We start from the raw sequence: 23,492 nt of genomic DNA, 5'->3' as shown, positions 1-23,492 counted from the left end.
ATGAAGTTACACAAAATCGTGTTTTAATACAAACGCCATAGATATTTCCACCGCACTATTTATTTATTTTTTATAGCTGCTAAAGTTTACACCAACAGTAGCTACTTGCCACACTGATGAAGCCAAAATTCTTCTGTCTTTAAACATTTTGATTTTTACCTCCACATTGGAAAAAAAAACCTAATTTGAAAAACAAGGTAGATTTCTATAGCTTATCAACTATTGTAGACATACACAATCTGTACTGAAAGATACAGGTTCATGTTATGATCATCACAGGCTCAGACTGGAGCTGACAGCTGGCAGCCTGGTTAGTTTTACCATAGTTCAAACTGAGGCCACACTGGAGGGAAGGCAAATTCCAGTTTCTGTTTTATCAAACCTCTGTGCAGAGGCAAAGATCAGCTTCAGTGTTTAGCTAAAATTCTTCGGAGATGCATGTTGTCAGATCAAGTGAGCTGCCAACTTCTCCAGAATTATCAACATGCCATGTGGGTGTTTTTGTTAACATTATGTATACATGGAAGGACACATTTTCTACATCTGGGGAAAAAAAAAATCAATGAATTAACAAACTACATCTCACCCACCGCAACCTGTATGGAAATGCACATTAGCTTTTTAATACATGTTAAGTTTTTATCATTACTGATTCAAAGACAGAACATCACATTCTAAAATAACTCTTCACTTCTATAGCACTCTGTAACTTCAGACATCTAGGCAGAATGTGAAGGGAGGAGGCTGTGCTGATGATATATATTTTTTTCTCCCACTCATTTCATACAGTTATATTTATACAAGACTGAAACCCAGAGGTGGCGGGGCGAAGAGTTTTAACTAGCAACCTGGACCGTTGGGAAAAGGCATCTTCATCACTAGGAAAGCTCAGAATGGCAAATGAGTTAGAGTTAAGCTTCCTTTTTCTCAAATCTTTTACCATTGGAGGGTTTTTAAGAGGTGGAGGGGGGGGGGCCAAAATGCTGACCTTAATTAATGGAGACCCACTAGACCCAAAGGAAAAGTTTGGCTCTCAAGGCCTTGGCCTCCCCCTGAGCCTCTCTTGGGTGTAATGAGAGAGCTCAGCTTCATTACTGGCAGCTGAGGGGAAGGGTCACTGGGGATGGATTTGCAGGGCCCTCATTGAGAGATCACTCCATGCTGAGAGGAGCTGGCCATGCTCTTGGACACCTGGTCATTAACATTGCTAATTAGCGGCCATTAATCAGAGCTCTCATTTTTTTTGTTGTGTGTCACCGGCTCAGAGAAACCAAGTGAATAAGAAGATTGTTTCATTACCTCCACATAAGGTGGAATGAAAGCAGTTCCCATCAGCTCAAGATGAGATGGATTAAGGGAAAGGTTAGACAACAGTTTAAGATGAGCCAGGGAGGGGGAACAAGGGGACCTGAGCTGTCCTCTGAGGGGGAAACCAGTCACCTATAATTAATGAAATCTTCCGCAACCTAATTCTAATCACCGTGTGAGCTTCCCACCATCAACCAAACTTCTGCAACTTAAGGGCTCTAATTTATCTGTTTGTGCATGAAATTATCTGGCAACCAATTTCTCTCTTGTTTAGGTTTTCTTCCAAACCAAGCAGGTTTTAATTGTGTGTCATTTTGCATATATATAGATCAAGAAATTACATTTTGTTCAATACACTTGATTAAATTGGTCATGGTGCCCCTTCCCCGGCCCACCAAGCGGCAGAGAAAATATTTTAGTAGCCTAATGTAGAGCTATATTCATTAGGAGTAACTGAGAAAGTAGAGAAGAAAGCTGAGGAAAAAAGCTGAGTTGAAATCTTTTAGCCACACAAGAATGAAAACAATATTATTTGTTCTGCTGATACTGGGTTTGAAAAAAAAAAGACAAAGGAAAATATAATTACTGGTGTATATAGACCCAAATAAAGACTATAATGAGCAACTAGATTGTTAAAAGCTCCTTTGCTTGTGAAAATGCACTGTGGTTCTCTGATGCCCTATTGTATAACTTTATAGAACAGGTGCCTAATTCTCCTACTGGGATACATTTTAATTGAGTAGTTTGGTTGCTTTACACCAATTTTAATTTTTTTTGTTCACTTTTACTATAACAAGCTCTTTATTTCCACAGACGCAGATACCCTCCGGAATGTGATTAGGAGCAGGTTTTATATGTCCAACTTTCTATAAACAGCATTTTGATTTCTAAAACAAACTAACCAAAAGCTTGATTTGTTCTGCTTATGTGTGAGGGCCAGTAACTTTTAGACATATGCACTGAGCATTTCAATCAAGTTGTTTGCATATCCATTCATTTCAGAAAGACACTCAAAACGGATTACAAACATTTAATTGTGACAGGCATAAAATAGTTAAGCAAGGACAAATGGAAGTTCAAAATATGCCTAAGGATTCACTAGTGTTATTGGATTGTTCTGATCATGGAACATAAATTCCTCTTGTAGTTTCAAAGCGACTTCATTCAGCTAATGCATATTCCCTTTCATAGCAACAAAAAGTAAACCCATGTTTCTTATGTACTTGAATTCTCTGTTTATGTATAGCAGTGAGGTTAGGTAAAAATGTTCATAAAACCAAACTTTGGAGCCATTTCATTTGGGCTGGAAATCTAATAATATGATTTCTGGGACTTCATGGGAAAGTTGAAGGCTCAGGGGGAAATTGCACAATGAACAGCTGAGAAAAAGTTGCATTCTGGCACAGAATCATGCAAATGGGGCACATTCTTCAGTTTTCTCATGACGGATTGTCTCTGAAACTACTGAGCCAAGCTGCTGAAATGCTAATGAAGGAGATGCATCAATGAGCTGTGTCATCCCGGGGGCTTCTGAAGGGGACAGAGTGGGGGGGCCGTGGGGGGAGAAAGGAAGGAAGAAACCGAGAATGAAAAGAAGAGGGGCAGGAGGAGTTTCAAATATTGGGGCTGGTCTGCTCTTAAAATTAGAGAGGGGAGAAAATAGAGCTGTGGTGAACTCTGATCAACAAGCCCTCTTCGCTTGTTAATAATATAAAAGAGCTCGCAAGCCAACTGCCCATTAAACTTGGGATGGGGGTGAAAAGGAAGACTGGGATCCACACATTTTGGTTTTTTTTTATGTTTTGCAAGAATGAGATCAATGTAGAGAGCAGAAGATTCTTGTGAAAACTCAAAAAAAATCATTCTTTTTCCTGCTTAACTTAGAAGCTCAAAAATTGCTGCTATTTACAAACTCTGTCCCCTCTTTTGTGATATTTAAGAGTTTGTATTTGGTAAGAAGACCTGTTACTTTTCATCCAGGCTGAGAGAAAGCCACAGAACTGCACTTTTTTGCTAGCAGAGTCTTAACTGAGCACGTGGCACTTGCTTGCCATCCCCACCTGTGAATTTGTTTTTTAAAATTTATTGTCAGAGATACACCAAGATCTGTATTTTGCTATAAAGTCCTCTGTCTTTGTAATGGGGTGAACCAAAATCTTCAGATCTGATCTATCCCTAAACCATACAGAATATGAGATTTGGATCTCAGAACTAAGGCTTGAGACCATCTCTACCAGTCTTAAAAGTTTGCTGTAGGGTCCACTTAGGAATAGTTTTGTTTTGTTTTTTTAAAGAGCTCGGCTCCCATTTAGGCACCAAAATAAGCAGCCACGGTTTCCAAAGATCTCAGCATACAGGGCGCTGATGTCTTTTGAAAATCTGGCTGTAAGTGGCACAAGAGGAATTGCTGGGTGCTGCCCACTTTTGAAAATCTGACCCCAATTGGGAGTGCTGAGCACTTCAACATATGAACTTTAACTCTCCAAATATAACGTCCAGGATTCAGCCTTCCAAAATTGTTATGAAGTTACCAACAGCTGAGGCACAAAATCTACTCACCTGCCATTTGCCATGATGATTGAGAATAACAGATTTTTTTTTTTATTTACTTGCCCCTGGCAAATGGACAAATAGAATTTTGTGAATCTGGTTTCATGTAAACTCATCAGACCAAATCCTGTGTGGATTTGTACCCTAGGAAAGGCAGCATGATCTGATAGATAGGGGACTGGGCCAGGTATCAGGAGACCTTGGCTTTATTCCTGGCTCTGCCACTGACCTGCTGTGTGACTTTGGGCAAGTCACTTCACCTCGCTTTGTTTCCTCTCCCATTCTTTGTCTTTTTAGGTCTATCTAAACTCTTTGGGGCAGAGACTACTGTTGCTTAGTATGTGTTTGTTTGTATCGCACCTAGCACAATGAGGCCTCAATCTTTGCTGGAGCCTTTGGTGCTACTATTATGCAAATAACAATAATAGTCATAATATAACATAATCCCACCAAAATCAGAGGAGTATCAGTCTGCACAGAACTTGGCCCATGGCATTTTAAATTATTATTCTTAGGTAAAAATCTGCAAAGCTTCTGTTTAATTGATTACTATTTTTTGTCTCTTTTCAAATCTTTTCAGCAACACCAGTGACCTCAGTTTCAAAATCAGCCTCTAAATGTAAACAGCTTTTGCGTGCGTGCGTGTGCTCTCTCTCTCGCTCTCTCTCTCTCTCTCTCTCTGGATTTGTGTGCACATGAGGTAACCAGAAGTTGTCTGCATGCCCAAATGTAAAGGTTGAGTCCAAAGGCCCATATATTGTGAATTAATTCTTCTTCCAAAAATGTCGTCAATAGCTATAATTAGTTTAGTTTCAATATAGATGCTGTCTATGCTTTCAAAAAGTACCACTGTTATTCATTCACTCTTGGTGAAATCCAAGGTACTGAATTCTCTTAAGTACTTCTCTTTGTTTCTCTAGCTTATTTAGCATCTGTGTTATAACATATAAACAACTAACTAGCAAATGTGGGCTAATGTGCAGCTTTACAGTTACAATATCAATATTCCAGCGCATCTGAACTGCTAAATATGCATTTGGTAAGAACTAAAATGTTAAGATGAAAATATTAATTCTTTATCAGTGTGTTGATATAAAGTTCTATGACTACCGTAAAATGCTGGGGGGGGGGGGTATTTCTTTAGATTTAAATAATAAAAAGACACCATACAAAGATTCTGGTACTTAAGGAAATGTTATATTATATTCCAGCAGCATTAAACCAGCAAACAGAATAATTATAGCAAAGTAATCTTAATGTAATATAGATGGATGCTGTATAAAGCATGTGTGTGTACAGAAAGATAAACACACACTCACATATAGATAAACACATGTGCCTTAAACACCAAGTTAGGACTTATGGAGATAAGGATAAATCATAATGTAATGATCTGGAGCTGAATTTCTCCAAGGTCTTGGTATGTTTGGATCCAAGCTTTTGGTCCAGGTCCATCTCTCAAATATATGGGGACCTCGTTTCGACTAACAAAAGCAAGGAAATTATAAAATACAGCTGACAATTTAATGAACCTTTTTGTGCCCCAGCGTGTAAGACCACCCACACCTCTTAAGATCTCTAATGGAAAATTATACAAGCTGCTCTAACTAAGTATAATTGGATGGGCAAAGGATGGAGTTTTCCAGCCTTCATAATAGTTTTACTTGTTATGTTTTACTGTTAGATTAAATGGAATATTAAATCTTTCAAGGAAATGTGCAAGGGTTCTAAATTTTCTAAGTCTGCTAAATCTTATTTGTTCAGAAAGGTGCAGGTGGGTAAATGTATAGTATAAAAACCCTTTTTAACATTATGGAGTAAATGTTATTCATCCCTTGGGTAAAACTGACATCACTTCTGAGTCATATCGGGGATCAGAGCTGACTGAAAATGGCATGTTTTGCAAAAAGTTTTGAAAATGTTTTTTCTCTGAAAATGTCACTTTTTTTTCAAATTTTCAGATATTTTAGATGAAAAAAATCAAAATAGGAAAGAAGAAAAAAACTGATTTTTTTAAAAACCAAAAATGAAAACATTTTGGTTTTTCTTCCTTTCTTTCACTTGGAGAGAACTGGAGAAATGGTCTGAAGTAAATAGGTTGAAATTCAATAAGGACAAATGCAAAGTACTCCACTTAGGAAGGAATAATCAATTGCACACATACAAAATAGGAACTGACAGCCTAGGAAGGAGTACTGCAGAAAGGGACCTGGGGGTCATAGCAGATCACAAGCTAAATATGAGTCAACAATGTAATGCTGTTGCAAAAAAAGGAAACATCATTCTAGGATGTATTAGCAGGTGTATTGTAAGCAAGACACAAGAAGTAATTCTTCCACTCTATTCCATGCTGATTAGGCCTCAGCTGGAGTATTGTGTCCAGTTCTGGGCGCCACATTTCAGGAAAGATGTGGACAAATTGGAGAAAGTCCAGAGAAGAGCAACAAAAATGATTAAAGGTCTAGAAAACATGACCTGTGAGGGAAGATTGAAAAAATTAGGTTTGTTTAGTCTGGAGAAAAGACTGAGAGGGGACATGATAGTTTTCAAGTACATAAAAGGTTGTTACAAGGAGGAGGGAGAAAAATTGTTGTTCTTAACCTCTGAGGATTGGACAAGAAGCAATGGGCTTAAATTGCAGCACGAGCGGTTTAGGTTGGACATTAGGAAAAACTTCCTAATTGTCAGAGTGGTTAAGCACTGGAATAAATTGCCAAGGGAGGTTGTGGAATCTCCATCATTGGGGATTTTTAAGAGCAGGTTGGACAAACACCTGTCAGGGATGGTCTAGATAATACTTAGTCCTGCCTTGAGTGCAGGGGACTGGACTAGATGACCTCTCAAGGTCCCTTCCAGTTCTATGATTCCCTTATTTTCCATTTTCCATTTTGCCATTGAAAAGGAAGGTGAAGGAAAGAGAGGAAGGAGATCGGGATGAATTTGGGCCAAGTTATCTTCCTTACTACAGATGATTAAAAATAGGGCTTAATTCCTCATACCTTGAGTCATGGTTTACACCTGTGAAAATTGGGTGTAGGATCATAATAAATTGGAATGGCAGCATTTTATACCCACTTCATGCAGGTACAAATGATGACTCAAGAGACAAAGTAGTGAAAAATCTGTCCCATAATAATTAATAGTAGTGCATATGTGGCTTTATAATTCGCTCCAAAAACCTGTATTTAATCCTCAGACTTGCATCAGCCAATGTCAGTGTATCTTGTCATTGCACATGCCAATGAAGTAACTGATTTTTCAAGGAAATCTCTGTTCACATACTGTAACTAAGAGCAGGCATGGCCAGCTGTGAGCATGAGCCCAGGTACTTTTATGGGAGATGCATTCCGCCTGTTCTCTCCCACCCCACTGGCGTGCAGTAGCCTTCTTCCCCATGTACACTTTGAAAGTCACCCAGCTGCCTCAACCTTTAATTATGCACGATTTGAAAACCTGTTCACACTCCCTCTTCACCCAGTAGAGAAGTGCCCCTTGCCTGATTTCACTGGACCCACATATTTACTTGGCACAGAACCTGACACCCCTTAGCTGTGTAGACAGCACTTTGAATTGAGGCTTGGTCTGGAGCGCAGGCTTTGAAGCCTGTGCAGGCGGGAGTGGACTTCAGAGTCCGAGTTCCAGCCCAAGTCACAACTTCAAAGAGCGGTCTACACAGCTAATTTCAGAGCACTAACACAAGCTCTGCTACACCAAGTCTGTCCACTCAGGCTGGGAGGCTCGCTGCTGCAGGCTGTGTAGACGTACTCTTAGGTGAACAGCCATTTTGTACTTGATTCTGACTAACAGGGAGGAATTGGTTACAAATCTGAAGGTTGAAGGCAATTGAGGTGATCATAAAATGATAGATTTCATGATTCTGAGGAAAGGAAGGAGTAAGCAGCAAAATAAGGATAATGGATTTCAAAAAAGCAGACTTTAGCCAACACAGAGAACTGGTAGGTAAGATCCCATAGGAAGAAAATTCTGCGGGGAAAAGAGTTCAGGAGAGCTGGCAGTTTCTCAAAGAGACAATATTAAGGGTACAATAGCAAACTATCCTGATGCAAAGGAAAGATAGATAGGAAGAATAGTAAGAGGCTGACATGCTCTATCAGGAGCTCTTTAATAGCCTGAAAATCAAAAAGGAATCCAACAAAAAGTGAAAATGTGCAAATTGCTCAGGATGAATACAAAAGAATTGTTCAAACATGTAGGGACAAAATGAGAAAGGCTAAGGCACAAAATGAGTTACACCTAGCAAGAGACATAAAAGGCAATAAATGCATTAGGAGCATGAGAAAGATGAAGGAAAGTATGGTTCCTCTACTTAGCAGGGAAGGAGGGTGGATAATAGGCAACGTCAAGAAGGCTGAGGTATTTAATGCCTGTTTTGCTTTAGTCTTCACTAAAATGTAAATTGTGACCGGTAAATTGTGGCCAATATGTAACACAATTAATATTAACACCTGGGGGAAAGAATGCAAGCCAAAACAGGAAAAGAACGGGTTAAAGAATAGTTAGATGTATTCAAGTCAGTAGGACCTGTTGAAATTCACCCTAGGGTACTTAAGGAACTAGCTGAAGCAATCTTGGAACCATTTGCAATTATCTTTGAGAACTCCTGGAGGGTGGGTGAGGTCCCAGAGGACTGGAGAAGGGCAAATATAGCACCTGTCTTTAAAAACGGGAACAAAGAGGACCCAGAGAATTATAGACCAGTCAGACTAACTTTGATGCCTAGAAAGATACCTGAACAATTTATTGAACAATCAATTTGTAAGCACCTAGAGGATAATAGGGTTGTAAGTAATAGCAAACATGGATTTATCAAGAGCAAATTATGTCAAGCCAACCTAATGTCCTTCATTAATAGGGTTATTGGCTTGGTGGTTAGGGGGAAAACTGTTAACATGGTATATTTTGATTTTAGTAAGGCTTTCGACATAGCCCCATGGGACATTTTCATAAGCACACTAGGTAAGTATGGTCTACATGAAATTACGATAAGAAGGGTACAAAACTGGTTGAAAGACTGTACTCAAAGAGTAGTTATCTATGGTTCACTGTCAAACTGGGGGCGGGGGGAGATATATCTAAGGGGATCCCACCAGGGTCTGTCCTGGGTCTGGTATTCAATATTTTCATTAATGACTTGAATGACGGAGTGGAAAGTGTGCTTATAAAATTTGCAGATGACACCAAGATGGGAGAGGTTGCAAGCACTTTGGAGGATAGGATTAGAATTCAAAACAACCTTGACAAATTAGAGAATTGGTTTGAAATCAACAGAATGAAATTCAGTAAAGATAAGTTCAAAATACTACACTACAAAGAAATAAATCAAAAGTACAACTACAAAATGGGACCTAACTGGTTAGGTGGCAGTACTGTTGAAAAGGAAAGGGGGCGGATTATAGCGGATCACAAATTGAATATGAGTCAACTCTGTGATGCAGTTGCAAAAAGGCAAATCTCATTCTGGAGTGTATTAACAAGAACGTCATATATAACATACAGGAGAGAATTGTCTCATTTTATGTGGCACTGGTGAGACCTCAGCTGGAATACAGTGTCCAGCTCTGGGCACCACACTTTAAGAAAGATGTGGATAAATTGGAAAGTCCAGAGGAGAGCAACAAAAATGATAAAAGGTTTAGAAAACCTGATCAGTGAGGAAAAGTTAAATAAACTAGGCACATTTAGTCCTGAGAAAAGAAGACTGAGCGGGAGGGGACCAGATGAGTCTCCAAATATGTGAAGAGCTGTTATTAAAAGGATGGTGATCAATTATCCTCCATGTCCACTGAAGGTAGGACAAGAAGTAATGGGCTTGATTTGCAGCAAGGGAGATTGTGGTTAGATAGTAGGGAAAACTTTCTAACTATAAGAATAGTTAAGTACTGGAATAGCCTTCCAAGTAAGGTTGTGGGAATCCTCATCAGTGGAGGTTTTTAAGAACAAGTTAGATAAACACCTGTGAGGCATGGTCTAGGTATACTTGGTCTTGCGTCACTGCAGGTGGCTGGGCTAGGTGACTTTTCCAGGTCCCTTCCAGCCCTACCTCTCTGTGATTCTGTGAAGCTTTTACCTGTAGATCTCAAAAAGAGGCGCATGAAAAAAAAAATCAAACACCTCAACAGTCACACTTCATTTTAAGTTTCCCAAAATTGTTCAATTTCACAAACATCCTGTATAATTTTGTGGATTTTTTCAGTTGAAAATGGACCTACTTTTGTTCCAAGTTCACTCAAAACCATCCCTATAAATGTGCATATTTATCTGAGATAAAAATCAGTATTCACACTAAAACCTGCAAAATTTCAAAATATTTTGAATTGTTTTCAATGTAAAAATGACTATTTTATGAAAAATAGATTCTGGCATCATGAAATTGCCCAGGACAAAACTATACAAACTCTCACATGAAAGGTCACTTTTGTACAACTCTGGCATAATCAAGTTTTTCTTCTGTAAGTCCTGCTTTGAAACTGATTCAGGTCCAAAGAGATTGATATGCATTATAACCTATTATTATTAATTGTATTGTGGTAATGTGTAGAAACCATAATTAGGGACATTGTACTAGCTGCACAATGACCGAACAAAGGATGGTGCCTGCCCCAAGGAGCTTACAACCGAAAGGTTATTCTGTGGCGTATGAGAAATGGGTTGGTGATTTTAATCCAGTGTGCATTGGAAAGGTGCTGACATCACAAAAGTCACCACAACTTGGACTAAGTGACACGCTTGTTGATGAAGGCATCAAGCACTGAATGGCCCATCTGGTCTAATAACAATAAATATATGAATAATGGTTTGACAAAAATGCTCTTTTTTCTAATCCGAAGCTTTGGGGGAAATATTGTCAAAACTGAACATTTTCATGGTTTTTTAAATCAAAAAGTTTATTGATATATTTTGTTTACAGGCTTTCAATAAATGAAAAATTTCAATAACCATTTAAATTTTAAAATGTGCATTTTTTATGAAAAACAAATAAAGGGTCAATTTTGAACCCTGAGAAATGAAATCAACTTGGACATGTATCATGGAATGCTTTTTCCAATTTTTTTTAACCAGTTGCAGGAATGGACAAAACAACTGATCTCTCCCTAAAAGTATGGTCCCTTCAGTACAGAGTTGAGGTACGTTACTGGAGCACTATGGGGGAAACGTGTATTGAGCCTGTCCCATTGACGTTCGATGGGAGTTTTGTACTGATTTCAGTGGGAACTGGGTCAGGCCATTTGTGCCTAAACAGAGGATTTCAGCTTCCAGATATTAACATGTCACCTTTGAGCAGCAAAATATTAATTCATAAAATAAAATAAAAAATAATAATAATCTAGGCAAACTGATTTTTTGCTTTTGGGGTTTTCGGGTTTTTTTTTTGTTTGTTTGTTTACTGAAAACCAAACTGAGTACAAATGAAATCTTATAATAGGATTCATAAAGGTACTTAGGTGCCGAACTCTCCTGGAAATCAATGGAAGTTACATCTCCACCTTTGTGAATCCCACCCTTAAGAACCAAGGATTAGAACCAAATATTTAACATTTTCACTCAATAAACAACTTATTGGCATATTAGACTGCAACAGCAAATAAGGAACCTGTATAAGAGGCACAACATATTCATTGGATCAGCATTCAGGCTGGAAAAGAGAACAGCACTGTGTATTTACCAGTCCTTAATGCTTTAACTATTGGTTTGATACATTTCATCATGTGATAAAAAATACCTGTACACAGATAACAGGGAAGAGCAATTACTTATATAAAAGCTGCTGAAAAGTTGTCCTGAGGCATATAATAAAAAAATAAGATTCCCCCCCCCCAAGTGAGAAATGATTGCACAGTAATCCATGCCACTTAGTCAAATACCAGAAACGGATCCCTTAGACCCATAATTACCAATGTAACAAGCAGAGCCTTGAGAAAACAAGCTGGCTCTCAAGACACTAATCTCCACTGCTAGAACCCAACCGCCAGGCTTCGTCTTGAGAAGTGAATGAAGCGGGCCAGTCAATAAAGGGACTTACAGAGCTGGCATGAACGTTCCACATGTGCTACTTTGTGAGTGGCCTTCAAGAGGGTATGAGGTGGGGAGCGGGAGAAAAGCAGGACCAAAAAAAGAAAAATAACAAGCCAACTTGCTTCTGCAGAAGCTGCAGAGCTACGTAAAAATAATTAATCCAACTGGTCCCCTGTTTGCGGAAGATCTTATCAGTAAAAATAATAATAAAATGAGCCCTGGCAGCCTGGATCTCTGCAATTACAGTGTGAATTGCATGAGAGGATTATATGAAGTGCTCTTGGCTTGGAGGGTGGGGAACCAAGACGCTTCAGCTTGAGAGCAGCAAGCAGCTGCTTTGGGGCTTTGCACCTGCTGGTTACCAGGCTGTTTTCACCTCTAGACGAAAAGCAGCCTCTCTGTCTCTCTCTCTCACTTCTTTTCACACAACTTCCCAATCTGAAAACAGAAAAGGGGAATAGAAAAATAATCAAATTGCCCTCCTAAAACCTTAAAGGAGTTCCACTGAAACAGCAAGAAACTTCTCAAGTCAGTAAAGGGAAATCTAGAGATGAAGTTTGGGGCCAAAGAAGCGGGGCAGAGGCAGCAGACAGAGTGTGATCTGATATTGGCAAAGTTTCAATGTAAATCCAGGGGGGCAAGGAGGGGGAGGGGGCTGGGGAGAGAAGAAAGGACTCTTTTACTGTTTCATGCTTCTAAATCCTGCCGATCAGCATAAGCTCAGCTCGACATTCTGGGAATAGCAATGAGGCACACACAACAATCAAAACACACTAAATCCGTTTGATGATTCAGACACTTGGTGCATCTGCACCAACAAAATGGGACTTCAATTAAATAACCTTGCCGATTTCCCCAGGAAAAAAAAAAGTCGGGGGAGCATGAGGATTTTTAATTAGTAACTCCAAATACAAGCCGTTTTTTTAATTAGGTATTTGCATTACCACTTTACTCTAAAGTGAGAGTTGTAAGGTCACGGGATTGTTCTGAAAGAAGAACCTGGACAGTTTGTTCTTAACGTTTTGCCGCAACCTGGATTTTCCCCATACAGCTTTATTTCTTTTTTTTTTTTTAAGCAAATGGAACTCGGCTGTAATTTGTCAAGTTGTTCAAAATAAGACAGGCTTCCTTTAAGGCTTTTAAAAAATATATTGTGAAACAGGAATGTGTTCCAAGGCCATAGAATAGTTGTCCCATATTTTTAACATGTCAGGTTTCTCTGGGTGTTTGTGTTTAATCTCCATATATATGTAGTTATACAGAGGAATATGTACACTCTGATATAGTAAAAGTGGAACTGAATGAAAGTCCTATATAACTGTAGTGCATTGCAACCGGCAATACCAGTCAGAGTGAACCTTTGATGATAAAAAGAAAAGGAGTACGTGTGGCACCTTAGAGACTAACCAATTTATTTGAGCATAAGCTTTTGTGAGCTACAGCTCACTTCATCGGATGCTGTAGCTCACGAAAGTTTATGCTCAAATAAATTGGTTAGTCTCTAAGGTGCCACAAGTACTCCTTTTCTTTTTGCAAATACAGACTATCACGGCTGCTACTCTGAAACCTTTGATGATAGTGAACTTCTGTGGGCTATAAAAATATAAAATAAAAATGAGTGAAATCTGGGCCCCATTGAAGCCAATGAAAGTTTTTCCGTTGACTTCACTGGGGTCAAGGTTTCACCCTATAAGTCTTCCATAGTGTGTTCTGGTATGAGAGTGTAGAGTCTCCCGCTCCTTCTCTTTCCAGACACGTGCACACACAGAGAGTCCTTAAGCGGCACCCCTTACCTGCTAGGCAGAACTGCCCCTGAAGTAATGAGATTTTTGTCTGCCTACGGCCCGTGCTGTCTTCTCCTCCTGAAGGTTTAGAGGGAAAACTCAAGCTCTCTGACAGCTTAACTGCCCAATCACACCAGGGTGTGCTACTGCCTTCATTTTTGTTTAAAAGAATTAGACTGACAAGGATACGTTTGTATTGAATTGTGAAACATATTTTTGAATCCTTCCTTGCTGGCTTTGGTGACAATTTTTTCTTTGACAGGAAATTTTCACCCCTGATGTGGAAGTGTTAAGATTGGGTTCCTTTTTTTCTCTCCGGTTTTTAAACCCGTAACCTTTGTTTCCTCCAACTGCAAAAATTAGATAAAAATATTCCCTCCCTCCCAGAGATGCTGTGAGGCTTACCATTTGTAAATGGCTTTGGGAACTTTGGATACACAAGGCCATGTGCATTATTAGATACGATTAAATACTTTGTTTTCTTTCCACATACACAAGGCCTGACTTCCAAAATGGCAAGGAACCCAGCCCCGTGAGCAACTGTGGGCCTAAACTGAATGCACAATAACTGCAGCTGCATGTACAAATCAGGTATCTGTCCATGCAGACTAGACACACAACTGTTTACAAACCTGGACAGCTTCTGTGTTTTGGAAAATCAGGGCTGCAGTATACTAAGTAGACTTTGCTGCTGTCTGTATAATATCAAGTGGCTCCCTGGAAAGTATTTTGAACGGGTTAATAATGAATGATGATATCAATTCCTTGAGAGACTGAAGTTGAAAACGTTAGGCATTTATTATGTAAACTTCAGGTTATGTTGATTTTGGAAATCTTGCACGGTCACCTAGCTTTAGACAAGGCATGACAGATTAGAGTCTTAGCAGAGGAAAAAGTGTGTCTTAGCAGGTGTAAATCAAGGTAACCCCATTGAAGTCAATGGAATAAACCCAGTTTTCCAATTGAGGATCTGTCCCTCATTGTATGCTGACCAGGAAACCAAATATATTCAAAGCTGGGTACATTTATTCTGTGAAGCATTGCAAAGGTTCGATTACTTAGGCCTCTCTGGCACTCTTCATTAAGCAAAACGGACCAAAACTAGGGAAATTCTCCTGGAAAATAATAGCTCTGATCGGCTTGGGGGAATTGGAAAGGAATTTTGGTGCTGGTTCCTTTTGATCGTGATTGATTTGTAAGCTAATGAAGTACTATGTGGAGAAAAATGGCCGAAGCCAAGCAGATGGGGAGCAGGTGTGCTGGACCGATTTTTAAAGTGGGGGTGCTGATCATGGAAACCATATATTTGGTGTTTGTTATTACTACTTCAAGCCAGGGAGTGAAGCAGCACCCTAGTTCCAGCACCACTGGGGAGGAATACGTGGCATGTACCCCATTTCTATACAGTTGCATGCAGCCCCAGTTCAAATTATCCTGGTGACCTGTGACCTGTAACTATGCAGGAAAAGAGAGCATGGATTAGCCACAGGGGGAGTGAGAAGGGTCAGAAGGAGGATTGTGCAACATATTTACCCACACATCCCCACCCCTCACCCCCCTGTGGGATGTCAAAGCCACATTTCTCAGTGTTAACCAGCATCGTTTACTATCTCAATGTATCCTAATTGCTTTCCCTACCCTCCATCATAGGAGGCATATCACCCAGGGGGCCACGGGGAACAGGCAAGGTGAGACCTTCCATCTACTTGCAAGAAGGAAGCAAAGGTTGCTCTGTGGATGCCCACCCTTCACGTGCCCACCGTGCCTGGGATACACCTTTTCTGGCCCAGTGTCACAGGTACTGGAACTAGGGGTGCTGGGGGTGCTACCGCACCCCCTGGCTTGAAATGGTTTCCATCATATACAGGGTTTACAGTTTGGTTCAATGGCTCTCAGCACCCCCACTATACACATTGTTCCAGCAGCCCTGCCCAGTGTAGTAGAGGATTCCTGTTCCTCTATCTCCATACCAGGTTTTGAGGTGAATGTTCCTCTCGCTCACCTTTTCACGTGAGTGGGAACATACGGCTGGGACCTTTCATTAGTATCTGCCCTTAGCAGTGTACTCACAGGGGAAAGGGACGACAGTGACGCCTGTCTGCAATGTGCACCTCTTCAGCACGGGTGACTGGTGTCAGCTTCTGATGTCCCCATCACCAGGGCTTATATGCTTTAAGCAGTAATACACTAATTCACTACTGTGGTAGGAATGATTGAAATATTTAGACATAATGGAGGAAGTTTAATAGGGTCTACTGGGAAACCCAGGTGTTTAGATCAGCTTAAAAATAATAACCTCCTCCCCTGCTGAGAGCTTTCTTTTCACAATAAGCTCAGCTTTTATTCTTAGCCATAAAGGCTACCTCAGACAGGAAATTATTCACGTGATTGGTCTTTACAAGTAGTGGAGGGTTTAAACTCAGGGCTGGAGAGGTCATTAGTGGACAGCCATGTGATTAACCTTTGCTAGCCCATTTCTTTTCACACTTTGTTAACAGCTTCCATTATTGCCCTTCTATGTCTTGAGGAAGTAGTTTATTGACAGTATTAAAAATACATAGCTACAAATTCCAAAGAGGCCATCCTGGTGTAAAACGTCTAACAATTTATAACCATCTGATGTAAACGGGACAGAACTCCTCTATTTTTTCATGAGGGAATCCCAAAAGAAATTGAACGGCTAACATTGGATTTGATTCATACCCATTGATTCAAAACCCATTACCCTTCACTGTCCCTATTTCCCGACCCCTCCCCAAAAATATATTTTATGTGACACACACACACAAAAACCAGGTCACAGCTGTAAAGCTTGGTTAGCAGTCAGCTGAAAGTGTCAGGGTTTAATTGGATGAAATCAGATCCTTAATATTATTTTAACTGGAGATGGGTTTGGACCAAAATCCAAGGATTTTGAGGATGTTTAAAATTAAAACCTGGATGGAGGTCCAAATTTTGCATCTGGCCCCCATTTTTACAGTGGTCTAGGCACCAATAAATGCTTGGATGTTTGATCCAGATGTAAATTATGTGGTTTGTACTTCTATCACTGGTTTTAGTTTGTCAGTTTTGGTTTTCAAATCCAATCGTGTTATGCTTTTTTTTCCTAGCTTTTAGTCTGAAGTTATCTTTATTCATAATACACTGAGACTCTGGGTTGAGAATCTGGCTGGCTAGACATGGGTATAGAGTATTCTATGGTTTTCTGCCTTAATGTCTGCATGCGTGACGTGACCTGCCTCTAACAACACATGAGGATTCACAGGTGGGACAGACCCATCAGATGTAATGAATGGAATCAAACCGTGGAAAAACCAAATCTAGATAAAAAATGGAAAATGTTGTGATCTGAATGTGTATTTTGCCAAAACAGTGGAAATGAGCAAGATTTTGCACTGACCAAAATTTGCAAATTTTTCATAGTCAAGTTCAACAAAAATGTAACAAAGCAAAAGCCAGAGATTTTTTTGCATTGCTGCTGGGCAGGAATTCAAGTGAGTAGTAAAAGTGTGTGTGTGTGTGAGCACGCTAGATTATGGCTTTCCAAATCTAAAGAGCCATTCCTATAGAAAGTGGCTGAATGTGTCTTTTCTCGTTAACTTACGGGAATTGTTGAGCATTTTTGCACACAATGGGACACTCTTTTAGTATCTGAGGAGAGGGGGCAGAAGTCACAGAGGGCAGAGAAGCAAGCCAAAGAAGAACATCAGTTTATGAGTGCAAAATTTACCGTAGAATATTTAAAAAAAAAAAAAAAAGCTGAATGTGCAAATTGAAGCTTGCCTCAGGCAGCTAGAATTTCGTCAAGTGGCATTTGTTTGTCAGGAAACCCAACGCCTGACTGAACTTACCAGTCTTACAGGGGACATCTTTATGCACGAATGAACTGCCAGAACAGTGTAGTATGGACTCATGGGCTCTTTATAAAGTAAAAGTGAATTGCCAATCCCCCAAAGCACCAACCTACAATTTTCTGTCCTGAAGTGCCAAGGAATATAAGGAGCAGCTTCCCCTTAGAAGGGTGGGAGACTAGAGGTGAGGCAAGATTTGGGATCCTTTTCAAGGAACCTGGAGAGGGAAGAACCCCAGGTGTGGGTAAGTCGCTCAAGGGGCTTTAAGGAGATTTGGGAAGAGGCCTAGAAACAGGTTATGGAAAGATCCTAGGTTGGGGAGAAGTGAGATAAGGAAGAGGATATGGGTAAGGGGAGAGGGCTTGGGATAAGAATTGAGCACTAGCTTCCTGTTTGGGCAGTGCATGGCTGGAGATGAGAGGGAGGGTAGGAGGAAGTTCCCCAGTATTGACAGGAGAAAGACCAGAGAACACGTGGGGGAAAGGATGATAGAACTGATTAGTCCAGAGAGCGCAAAGGCGAACTACAAAGCTACAGTTGGTATTGATCAACTCTATATCAACAAAGGCTGTGGCCTGCAGTGGGCTGGGGGGGCTAAGGGTGTATGTTTATATTTGGACTTCTTTTCCCCAGGAAGGGAAGGATTATGGTTTGGCCAGAGAGCTACACTTTATCAATTTACCCGAGTAAAGGGGAAACTGAGGCCTGGCCACTTCCTGAGGTCCGAAAGATAAGGACATACTATGATGCCTTTCCTTTTGGTCCATGTAAGCTTTGGATCAGAAAATGTATGTCTGATCAATAACATAAAAACATGAATGATATCAATCATGTAACAGAATCTTTAGTGACATTTTAACAATGCAAAAAATTTCAGCTGATACATATATTTTAATATTTTAGTGGCACCCGCTTGCAGCCCTATTCTTAAAGATGTGTTGGAATTTCTATCCTAAACTTTAGCTGGCGGCCAAAGTTTGACACACAAGGACACAGGAGCATATCTTTTAATGAAATTTTTAAAAATGCAGTTTGACAGGTTTATAAGACGTCCGACTGTTTCTAAAAAAAAATGTACACCAAGGTATTTTTTGTTCTCTTCTAAATCAAACCCAGTTGGGATTTTTAAACAGAAATGTTGCTGTCTGTTAGTTTGCAACGATTGATACTTTGCGGTATTTTATGGCAGTGGGGAGGGGAATCAGGAAAGGCACCAGGGTAATGTTTCAAAAAGCAGACACTACATATATGCTTACTTAATTGTATTCCCCATTCACTCCTCATGTATATTTTTAGACCAGCCCCTTTGCACTTCTCTGACAGCACCAAAGGGCTGAGATTTGGCCAGGTGAGATCTCTCTTAAGTGGTGAGGAGCTCTCAGCCGGTATAAAGCAGTCATGCAAGATCTTACACCAGCTGCCCCTTTCTGTCCAGTCCCTCCCCCTGACACGTACTCCTCCTCAAGCATATGGAGTGTGCGAGGACAGGGAAGAAACATGCCAAGGACAGAGTGCAATTCTCTGCTTCCCTACTCCTCTGTACCTACACTAGTGACATAACATAGAGCAACCCCTAGACTGCTCACACAGAACCTGAGCTAACTATTCCCCACAATATGATTCCCTGAAACTGCCCCATCCCTGTTCTCCTGTGCTGAGTGGAGTTTAGTTGCTTAACAGAATCTGACCCTTAAATTAACACAGATTTAGATTTGATATTTGGCCCATTCCTGCTCCCAGTGAAACCAATTGCAAAAGTCCCATTGAATTCAGTCCCAATGTTTGTAAAATGCTTTGAACATGAAGTGCTAAGTATGGTTATTTGAAGCCTGTGGACAGTGCTTGCTCTGGGAATCACCTCCCTACTCCTTAATCCTGCATCATCTCAGTCCTCAGCTAGACTCTGGAATCTCAAAGATTTGGATTCAGTTCGATGAATGATTTATTTTAACTGAACTAGTTGGTCTCTTCCTACTATGACCTAGATGCACCATGGATATTATCATTGGAATTAGGTTCCATTATTATTACTTTATGCTGTTACTGGGATATCACAATACACTATAGATAGATAGATAGATCTTTAAAATGCATATAAATAGGTATCTAATATATATATAGTTGCATCTGTCTGATGTAGATGCATTGTTCACTGCAATATATTTGCTAGTAGCATGTGTGAGGTTTTAACTTGTGGGGGGGGGTTCCCCGTAAATTACTATAGTTAGAAAGTTTTCTTACCCAGTAGCACTAGTGCACCATATTGATCTTTTATTTTTTATTTTATTCAGCATCCATTACCCATTCCCATCTAGGATGGAATAGCTAAAGCACTGTTATCAGTTGAGGTTGACCAAACGCTCAAGAGTTCAGAAGCAGAGATCTCATAAGGCACGTTACCAACTAACATGCCATTATTTCCTTGTCTGAGCATAGTTTCATGCGGTAATCGAAGGAGGGAAGAATTGTGTTGTCTTAAAGAGAACAACACTTAGTCTGAATTGTGAAACTGGTCGATGTGACCATATGCCTCAGCATTCTCACTGCATTGGAATAGTCAGGACTTAGCAAAGTTTTCAGTTAGTCACAATATTACACTTTCTAATCAAGGTTTAATTTAGCCAAACAGTAAGGGCATGATGAAGCCCTGGCTGGGATGATTTAGTTGGTGTTGGTCCTGCTTTGAGCAGGGGATTGGACTAGATGACCTCCTGAGATCCCTTCCAACCCTAATAGTCTATGATTCTATGTCTTGACAGACAAAACAGGTGTTCTTTTCAGTTGTGTTAGCTCATCTGAGTTGGCTAACATGGCTTTAGATACACTAGCCTGTGTATTAACAGGGCTTTTCAATCATGTTAAGCTAAGTCAACTGAGGTAACATGGTGTGGGGCATCAAGACATGGCCTCAGATTCAGCTTTATCTAGTTTTTAGTGAACGCTTTAGCTAAAGCCAAACCTGACCTCAACCCAGCTCAGCTGCTGCACAACTGTGCAACTCTGTCCTGGGAGAGATTAGAATGACTACAGAACTTGCTGCAGAAAGCACTTCTCCGTTGTAATGCGTCAGCTTTCCCACTATTATGCAGTTTTAAAAAAAATCCTTTGATGGTCTTGTGGCTAAGGCACTGACCTGGGTTTAATTCCCAGATTTGGCACCATTTTCCTATGGGACCTTAATCAAGTCACTTCATCCCTCTGTGCCTGCATTTATCGTCTGTAAAATGGGGTTAATATTTCCTTTGTTTCTATTACCTATTTAGATTATAAGTGTTCTGGATCAGGGGCTGCCTCTTATCACATGGATTTACAATGCTTAATGCAATGAGGCTCCCCATCTTGGTTCCCTCCCTTAGGCAGTACTGTAATACAAATATTAAATACTGTAGTAATAAATTAGGAAAGGAGAGAGAGAAACAGGTCTCATTCCTATCATTTATTTTAGTTCTTTCAAGATACCTCAGCACGACTAGGATGAATATTGTGAGTAACCAGGTACAGAGCCTGCTGTATGGGGAATGACCAAGCAAGAGAGAAAAGAAAAGAGTAATTCCCATCGTGAGGTTTTATTTCAGTGTGTCAGGTTGATGATTTACAATAACTGCTTGGTATCCAAAGGGAAAAAGAGAGAAAGAACTATTATACCAATAATATATCATACTGCAGGCAGTATACAGCTTTACTTTTGTCCTCTGCATCAGTTTATATCCTGAAATTTGACTCTGCAGATCTGCTCCAATCTACCCTAAATCAGCTGTCCAATTAAAGGTTTTGCATATGAGATAATCCTCTGAGTCTGCAGGAAGCTGAGCTAATGTTTGCTTTATATTTTAATGTCTAAAAACCCTAATAACTTAAACCTCAAAATGCCCAGTCAAGTTTGGGGAGAAGCCCTTCATATTTTAATTCAATGCAGTAATGGTTGGGATCAACATGGTATCTCCTCTCCCAGTTCTGGCCACAGCACCTTGCCATTGCCAGCTATTTGGCTATCTTTTCCACACTGCTTTCTCAGGCTTCTTAGAACTCAGACTGGAAGACAAAAGGCAATTCAGACCAGCTTGATGCTCTCACATACTGAGAACTAAACCACTAAGCAGATATCATCAAAACACATTTCACTTGTGACCTTTCACAGCCAATGAATTGGAAGGATTTTCTTTTGCAGTGGATTGAATTTAAAACTACTTCCCAGGAGCGAAAGGTCATCTCATGGAGTCATGATATCCAGTTAAAGAGTTCTATTTAACTGTATTTAGCATCACAATGAATGTAGTTATATATTACCTGGTTTGGGACGCTTTTGAGCTGAGAAGGGAGATGTTGATGGGGGAATAGATCCTTCATCACCCACAGAAATGCACTGTAATAGTTGAGTGAAAGAACAAAGGTAAAATATTTGACTAAATCTGCCCTTAAATCTGTTCCCCTTTGCCAGCAATGTAAGTGGTCAGAACAGCATGGTTTGTGTTGCATAAAGGATGCATTCTCCTCTTGATGTGTACACATTCATGGGAGTTAAGCATGCATCAAAGCGAGAATATACTATTTACCAACTTTCTACAGAACTTTGATCTTCAGATACTGGATGTATTGTGGTAAAAAAACAAATTCATTGATCTTGTTGCATGAAACCAAATGCCCCCACAGCAGCAAATTGTACCACCGGCTACAAATCTAATTGGCAGCTAAAGGGCCATATACACCAGGGGATCCCATGACATTATGTATCCTTTGAGGCTATCTCTTTTCTAGGGAGCACTCCCTCTGCTCCAGATCTCTCTTATCTTAAGGCCTCTCTATTTCAGCCTTTCCCTTTCTGTTGAGATTTCAGGAACGCCTTTCTCCCTGAGCCAAATTCAGACTAGGTATAAGTGTGTGCCACTCACAGAACTGGCTGCAGTTCATGGCATGGGAAGTGATTTCTGCAGACAATTTGGAAAATGTTTTGGGATCCTTTGGCAATATAAAATGAGAGGTTCTACACCCAGTGTTATACATGATTGTACTGCTAAGCAAATACCACTTAGGGAATAATGTGGGTGATTTAGCTGCTTATTCTGTTTGTGAGATTGCCACACCAATTATGGTTTTTCATGAACTAAGCCATTTTTTAAAAGAACTATTCAATCTTCTTAAGTGTTTTTTTAAACTTTGTGAATTGCTTTGAATTTGCTGCACTTACCAATACTCAAAACTCATAATTGCTGCATGTATCAGTCATGATTCACATAGACTCATAGATATTTAAAGGCCAGAAAGGACCATTATGGTCATTTTGTCCGACCTCCTGCATAATGTGGACCATCGACCTCACCTAATAACCGCTGCCTCAAGCCCACCATTTCTGTTTGAGCTCCAGCATATGTCTTAGAAAGACATCCAGTATAGACTTCAAATGATGGAGAATCCACCCCATCTCTCTGTAGCATGGTGTTCGAGCAGTTCCAACTGGACGAGCGTCACTCTTATAATGGAGGTGGGCAGCTTAAAGAATCCAATGGGGCTTGGAATCTCTCAGGGTGAGGGAGCGGATAGAGTTGATTGAAAACAAAAGGAAACTTTCATTAAAACGTTCATAAAAAATTCATTTTGATTTTTTCATCAAAGTTTTGAAATTCAAGGGAAAAAACTTCTGCTTACTGAGCTACATAGGGCTTGCCTGAGGCAGCATTCCTAACAAAATTAAGGGATTCTAAGGGTACATCCCCACTGCAATAGAAGACCCATGGCACGGCCGTGGCTGGCCAGGACCAGCTGACTGGGTTTTGGGCTGAGGGACCCTAAACTGCAATGTTGGTGCTCGGGCTAGAACCCCGGCTCTGAAACCCCTCGAGGGGGAGGGTCTCAGAGCTTGGGCTCCCTCCAGGCCAAGCCCATGCATCAACATGGCAATTTTTACCCCCCGCAGCCCAAGCCTTGCCAGCCAAAGTCAGCTAACCTAGACTCGTCTCTGTGACTCAGA

General features: G+C 40.3%; 1 long non-coding RNA gene across 1 annotated transcript; it reads right to left on the bottom strand.

Moving 5' to 3' along the window:
• Positions 1–211: 211 nt before the first annotated feature.
• LOC140916861 (uncharacterized) lies at positions 212–23,227 on the bottom strand. The gene is made up of 3 exons (XR_012160671.1): positions 22,845–23,227; positions 21,815–21,890; positions 212–543 (listed from the first exon to the last, which is right to left on the bottom strand). It is a non-coding gene; the product is annotated as an uncharacterized lncRNA (long non-coding RNA).
• Between the last annotated feature and the right edge of the window lie 265 nt (positions 23,228–23,492).

This window comes from Lepidochelys kempii, chromosome 9 (assembly GCF_965140265.1).
Source record: "Lepidochelys kempii isolate rLepKem1 chromosome 9, rLepKem1.hap2, whole genome shotgun sequence".
NCBI classification, from domain to species: domain Eukaryota; kingdom Metazoa; phylum Chordata; order Testudines; family Cheloniidae; genus Lepidochelys; species Lepidochelys kempii.
Note: the sequence above shows the minus strand (reverse complement) of the source record. Positions and strands in the feature narration are given on the sequence as shown.